Source organism: Octopus bimaculoides, chromosome 4, assembly GCF_001194135.2.
Source record: "Octopus bimaculoides isolate UCB-OBI-ISO-001 chromosome 4, ASM119413v2, whole genome shotgun sequence".
Classification (NCBI taxonomy): domain Eukaryota; kingdom Metazoa; phylum Mollusca; class Cephalopoda; order Octopoda; family Octopodidae; genus Octopus; species Octopus bimaculoides.
The window spans coordinates 94,086,786-94,094,414 of NC_068984.1; the positions used below are offsets into that span (position 1 = coordinate 94,086,786).

General features: G+C 38.7%; 1 protein-coding gene across 4 annotated transcripts in view; it reads right to left on the reverse strand.

Annotated features, from left to right (window-relative positions):
* The window catches only part of LOC106872494 (SLIT-ROBO Rho GTPase-activating protein 1-like), a 518,762-nt gene that overhangs the window by 165,632 nt on the left and 345,501 nt on the right, over window positions 1–7,629 (reverse strand). The window lies entirely within an intron of this gene.

A 7,629-nucleotide genomic window follows, 5' to 3' on the forward strand; every position in this document is an offset into this window, starting at 1 on the left:
CACACATGCCCCGTGCTCGTATGTGTGCACCCATACATACATTTGCTTATGTGTACCTACCCGTTCTCGCCCATACACACAAACACAAGCACCCCCACCCCACCACATATCGAGACAATATATAAATGCAAAGAAATGGAAGTATATTGAATATATTCAATTTGGATTTGTGTCCCTCCAAAAAGGTGACACAGAAGTCTACCAATGTGGGATGTGTAACAAAACTTTGAGAAATGATGGAATACGATCCTCATGTTTGGAATGCCACTTGAGGACAACACATCCTGCTCTTGCAGACAAGCCTAAGGCATTCTCTGAAACAAATAGACATTCCTAGGTTGGATAGTAGTGGGGCATTTCAGCAACAAACTTCAATGGTTTTTGAAGCTTCTTATTAGTTCGCCATGTTGATTACAAAGAGCAAGAAGAGCCATAACATCAGAGAGTCTCTCATAAAACTAAGTCTACTCCATGCAGCAAAACTTGTTCTGGAGAAAGATAGTGTAAACAAGCTTTCCCAGATTTCACAATCAAACGCTAGTCAAGGGAAGGATCAACGACTTGTCTCAAGATATCGAAGATCAAATTCTTGACGAAGCAAGAGATTCTCCTGTTTTTGCCATCTAGTGTGACGAAATGACCGACATCGCTCAGTGTTCTCAATTACTGGTATGTGCTCGTTTTGCGTCAGGCAACTGTGTAAAAGAGGAAATGTTCTGTCACCCTATGGATAGTTGTACAACAGCAACAACTATTTTTCGTGATGTATCAAACTTCTTTCAGGAAAACCAACTTTCGTGGGATTCACTTGTAGGGGTGTGCACTGATGGAGCTCCAGCCATGCTTGGTCTGCAGTCTGGATTCATTACTAGGGTGAAAGAAAAAATCCATCTGTTGTAGGTACACACTGCATATTTCATCATGAAGCCACAGCATCCAGAAGCTAACCTACTGAAATGAGAAATGTCCTGAACATGGCTATCAAGTTGTCAATTTTATTAAAGGTGAAACCTTAAACAGTTATTTTTTCAAACTGTTGTGTAAAGATATAGAATCTGAACATGAAGCATTACTTTTTCACATGAACTCACAATGGCTATCAAAGGGGAACATGCTTGGATGGCTTTATGAACTACGAGAAGAAGCAGCAATATTTCTAGATTTGCAGCAGAAGGCAGATCTCCATGACAAGTTCCAGTGTGAAAGCATTACCAGGTAGACATTTTTGAAGCATTGAATGGTCTCGACCTTGAACTATAAGGGAAAAACCTCAATATTCTCACACAATGTGACACCATTCAAACCTTCATGGCCAAACTTGACCTCCAGAAATGTCACATTCAGCAGGGAAATACAGCCAGTTTTAGTTACTTGGATTCTGCTCTCATTTACAGTAACCTTGATTCTGAGTTAAAGAAACAAATAACTCATCTAACTGACTTGATGACAGAATTCATCAGATACTTCCTAGATATAGAAGAAAAACAAGAAGCTTGGAAATTCAACAGCAATCCATTTCAGTGTGAAGTGACTGATGTTTTGGATGAAGTGCAAGAGGAGTTTCTTGAGCTGAAGTTCAACTCCCCAGCTAAAGAAGACTTCAAAGAACTGAATCTTGAAATGTTCTGGATCAAGTACCTTCCTGTTTACCCATTGATCTTACATCAGGCTCTTCAGATTTTAGCTATGTTTGGATCCACATATCTTTGAAAAGCTGCATTTTTCACGCTTGTTGCTGTCAAAACCAAGTAAAGAAACAGGCTGAACATTGAAAGGGACTTACATTGTGCACTCTCTGGCATTCAACTATGCATTTAAAATCTTGTAGCTAAGAAGTGGTGTCAAGTATCTCACTTTTTGTATAATGAGATTATATATAAAATTATACATATTTTGTATAATTCTTATTCTTATTCAATAAAAAGACAAAAAATAACATATTTTAGATTTTATTTAAAATCTGGGAGGGAATTTCATTCATAGATGCGGGCAGTGGGGGATGGAAAGATGACAAATTCCTAGGGGATGTGTGGTAGTAAGAACCACTGATCTAGGGAATTTTCATCCCATAACTCTTAAATGCGGAGTTTAAGATTTTGGCCAAGGTGTTAGCAAAATGGTTGGTGGTTGTCATCGGTAGTCTGGTTGGGGAGGGGAAAACGTGTGCAATCCTGAACAGGTCTGGCCATGACAACCACTACCTTAAGTGATACATCATAGACAGGACCAGGACTAAAGCTAGCTTTGGTAGGGCCCTAATCAATTTAGATCAGCCAAAAGCTTTCAGTAGGGTTGCTGCTACTTGGAAGCCAACCTTAAAGTGGCTGGTTTCAAACTCATTTTCAGAGGCTGGATTGCCACAATGCACAGCGGCACCTACTTGGTGGTCAAAGTAAATGATCACCTGTTGAAACCATTTTGCATTGCATGTTTGGTCTGTCAGGGTTGCGTGCTGGCTCTCAAGCCACTGTTGTGGAAGTTGGAACAGTTAAGAGGCATCCCACTTGAAATTGGACTTGGGTGGGGGGCAGTGTTGGTGTACACAGACAACATCACCATGGTGGTGTTGGATGCCACTGAAGTGGAGACGGTTGGCTCCATTGTAAAGGAATAGGAGTTGGTTGCAGGGGCCAAAATCAATGCCAACAAGTTGGTGGAATTGTGACTGGGCACCTGCAGATCGATGCCGTCAGACAGCAGCAGTGGATGCTGGATTGACAGACCAGTTAAACTGCTTGAGATCTGGTTTGGTCCCGACCTCCAACTGGATGAGAATTGGGATGAGGTGACGAACAGGGTGGCCTGTCTTACCCAGAAATGGGCAGAAAGGAAGTAGTCCCTGAATGGTCAGAGAGAGGTGGTGAATGCCTATATCATCTCCGTCATCATTTATTGCCTGGCTGTTGTGCCTTGCCCCAGTTATTGCTTGATCAGGTTGGAGAGTCTCATTTATTTTCTTGTGGAAGGGACATGTTCCAATGGTCAGGCAGTCAATCTGCTGCCAGCTCCCTCTGTGTAGTGGCTTAGGCATGCCATGGCTTTTAATGCACAGATACGCACTCAGGTTGTGTCACCTGCAATGATTTCTAGAAGGTGAACGTGTGTGGGCTCTGCTTGTGAGACACATATTTCCACAGCTTGTCTCCTTGACGGAGCTGCAGTCCTAAGTAAAGAATAGACCTAGAATGGATGCCTGATACCTACAATGTTGCCAGGCGCTCACTGTCCTCTACCAGTCAGACAAAATCGGTAGATGTTCCACTTTGGTTATATATAAAAGATTAGTAGTGGGGAAGTGCGATGAAATCCTTGCGGCGACCCTGGTCGTCAGTGGATAATTTCCAGATGTCTTTGGCTTGGTAGTGCTACCAGGGGGCACCACTGGTTCGAGATAAACTCTACAGGCATGGATGTGCAGTCAGACAGGCTTGTCCAAGGTGCTCACAGAGAGTCAAAGCTGTTTTGCACACTCTCATTCAGTGTCCAGGCATTGCTGACTTGTGAAGTTTTGTCAAACAGCTACTGTTGCATGTGGGACGGATTTGTCTGTCAGCCAAGTCCATAGTGATGATTGTCCTGCCGCCTCCTTTAATTGGGTAGTAAAGGCAGTTTTCCTTTACCTGGTGGCTGTGGTGAAAGAGGTTGTCTGGTGGATGAGGCTGGAAGGAATGAGGACAGAGACATTCCTCTTTGGTAAAGCCCTCATCAACTTTTTCAAGTCTCACTTGAAAAGGAAAGTGAGGGTGGAGAGGGAGGTGCTGTCCTCGAGTGAATTTATGAAAAGGTGGGTGAAAGTAGCGAAAATGGCAAGAGTGGATGGTACTGCTCTAAGTGTAGATCTGTAGGTCAGAGGAAATGAGTTGGAGAGGGCACTTGTCCTTAGTATTCAGGGAAATCTTGGATGGTGGGGTTCCTCGATGATCCCTACGTCTTCCTTTATCAAGAGGACCCCATCACTATCGTGTTTTTCCTTCTTTTCTTTCTTTTTTATCATTCTATTATATGTAAACTCCCACACTTATGTCTATATTTGTATTGTCCCTCTCATCCTTTGCCCTGGTGGCAAATAAAAGAAATCATTATTATTATTATTCTGCTTGTTCCTACATTACAATTATGTCATCAAGGGAGGTTATAACTTAAATGTAGAAATATATGCGGCGAGAAAGGAAGGGGAAAAAGGGATACAAAGAAAGAAACAAAATGAGGATAGTTGAATCAGTGAAAAAACAGAAAGGGGAGACATGAAAGAGAGAGAGGTGCATATCATTATTAGAGAGAAAGTGAGTGCAGAGGAGGGTGAAGGTCTATATTATCCTGCATTTGTGTGTTAAAAATGCAGACACAATTGAAATGTTTAAGATAATGAAACAATATCATGAAGGTCTATAAATTTACACTTTAAAAGATATATCAGCAGATAGTTAAATTGAAGTGAAATAATTTTAATTGGCAGACAGACAGACAAGTATGTGAGCCTACCAATATATCAAAAGTTATGCAAAGAGTGATACATTAAGATACACAAATAGATAGATTGCTGAACTGAAAAGAAATAAAAAGAAATGAAAATATTCTCATTTGTAAATAACTCAGACTGAGCCTTGTTGCTAGTTGAACAGAAAACAGTGTAGTTTGTTCAGATGTCTATATTTTTTTAAATTCCTTCACTTAACGCATGCACTTTAATGCAATTAATTATCATCTGCTCAATCAAAACATCTGTTTATAAAATATGGACAACAATAGATGACATTAGCTTAAAAGAGAAAGAATGAAAAGGATAATTTTTCAAAAAATAAACACGTACTACATGACGGATGTGTTAGCCTCCAGAATAATTGCATTGAAGCCACTTTAATAACAGGTGCACAAGAAAGAATACACTTCCTAATACCCTACTTGAAGCTGGCTCCAAATGACTCCAACCCGTCTTTCATTTTGGAAAGCATAGGGACAGACATTTAACAAAATTGGAATATATTTGCCACATCCAGTGTTCAGCCATGGACAATTATATGTGGTATTTTCTGGGGCCGGGAAATTATCTAGTGTGGCAATAAGAGTAGTTGAGACCAAGAGACAAGGCAAACAAGAATATAAAACACTTATAAAAACATTGTGTAAAAAAAAGTGGTAAGAGAGTAAATCAAGAATTTTACCAATCTCATGTTAATGTATGCCAGTAGCTCATCTTTATTTCCTTAGACTATAAAGTACATATCTACCAAATGTATTTACAAGGAGATAAATAAGCAATTCTTCCAAATTCATTTCAATTATATTTAAAATCACCATTTTGATTAAATGGCAGGATATCATCATCATTTAACATCTGCTTTCCATGCTGGCATGGACGATTTGACTGAAAGCTGGTAAACCAGGGAGCTGCACCAGGTTCCAATTTGATTTGGCAAGGCTTCTACGGTTGGATGCCCTTCCTAATGCCAACCACTCCAGAAGTGTAGTGGGTGCTTTTTACATGCCACTAACATGGGTGCCATTGATATGATACCAACATTGGCCACAACTATGATCTCACTTGGCTTGACAGCTCTACACAAGCACAGTATATCACTAAAAGTCTCAGTCACCTGTCACTGCCTCTGTGAGGTCCAATGCTTGAATAGTGCTTTTTGCATGCTACTGGTAAGGGTGCCAATCTTGCTTGTGTTTAATATACTAACATATTGTTTTCAAATGTACTGACTCGTACTGTGGAATTTCCATGGGCCATGCTAGTTATTATTACCTCCTTCTTAGCAAAGGTGAAGGTATTGTTTTCAGTTGTATTTGTTTGTTTCTTTGTCCATGGACAAGATATCTCAAGAACTGCTGGATGGATTCAGATGAAACTTTCAGGGATGTTTGGCCTCACAATTGGGATCAATCCAGCACCAGTCAAGGATTCTAGATTATTTTTCCTGCTTTTTTACTAAATTTTTGAGAGCAGTCGGGTTCGTTTTTAGTATTCTCGTTTGTGAGAGCAGTCGAGTTTATTTCAGATATTCGCATTTAAAAAATCATCTCTGGCTAATCGTTGAGAGGGTGTTGATGTTGCCTTGGCAGAGCTTTGCTCTTGTTTTTATTGTTGTTGTTTTCCAATTGATTTGCATTTTATTTCATTGTGGTTGTTTTATAGGACGTTTCAAGTTGGATTAGTCTTCTACTGCCTTCCTTTTGTGGGATGTCCGATTTTGGGAGATACATCTTGTTTATTGTCAGCAGTTTCCTGATCTTTATATCCATGCAGTGGAGTTCACACAAATTCCAACTGATGACATTAAGGCTAAACAGGACAACTGGTTCCACCAGGGAGTTTATAGCTGCAATTCTATTCTGGGAGTTCAGCTCAGTATTCAGGACCATTCTGACACATCTATAATACTCTTTCCCTTTGTGTACTCCAAGATACTTATAAAAACCTTCTTGATCCAGGTCCTTGATAAATGTACCATGAACAAGTTGGGTCATGGTATTAGCTATCATTTTACGATGTATGAATGAAGCTATTGCACACTTATCAAAGCCAAATTCCACATTGATGTCATCGCTGAATCTTTTCACAGTTACTAGTAACCCTTTCAGATCCTTGTCATCTTTTGCTTATAATTTCAGATCATCCATGTAGAACAAGTATGAAATGATCTTGTCAAACATTTTGTAACCGTGATTTGTTCTATTCAGCTTGTGGGACAAAGGAATGATGGAAAGGGGAGAGGATAGTGAATCACCCTGGAATATTCCATGGTCTATTTTAATGTTCTCTGATGCATACAGACTTTACTTGTTGTTAGGAAACAATTTTGTATTACACATCAGAACCAGAAGTCTTCTTTATATGTAGATAGTTCTTCATCTTAGTTGTCCAAAAGAATATCTAATCATTACTCTACATTTAGACATATGAATAAATGTAACAATACAGGGATTAGTAAATTAATCTGGTATCTAAAAGATCATAATAAACAATTTAATTTGGAATGGAATATTCTCTCTATTTCTTTATTGTATGATAAAGGTAAGCATTTCTGCTCACTTTGTAATAACGAAATGTTTTATATCCTATTCTCAAAGAATCCTCTTGTAAACACATTTATTGAATGCGTTTATCGTTGCAAACGTTGGCAGAAACATAACCTTTAGTCCCTATCAGTAATTTCTACCATTCTATATAATTTGACCATTGATTGTCTTCTTACATTTCACTTCCACTAAATATATCGAATTCCAACCTTTTAAGCTATATTCTAATTCACCCATCACTCTATATTTCTCCACTATTAGTGTTCTGCTAATTTCTTTCCTTCTCTTCCTATATGCTACCTTTGACGTCATATCTACTAACAGTTTTTTTCTAAATACTTAATAGTGTTCCCTTCATCATTATATGCAGTAATCACATTCTGTTGAAATGTCTTATTGATGCATTTGGTTTCTTTCTTTCCCTGATGAGGAGATTGCATTGTTTTACACCATTTTATTCCTTCTGCAACAATACTAATGTTGTCTTTGAAACATATGTCGGAAGTAAAAGAATTTGAATAACACCTGTGTTTAATTCCATTTATTTATCTATATAGCTATATCAATATCTATCTATATATATATTTATATATATATATATAT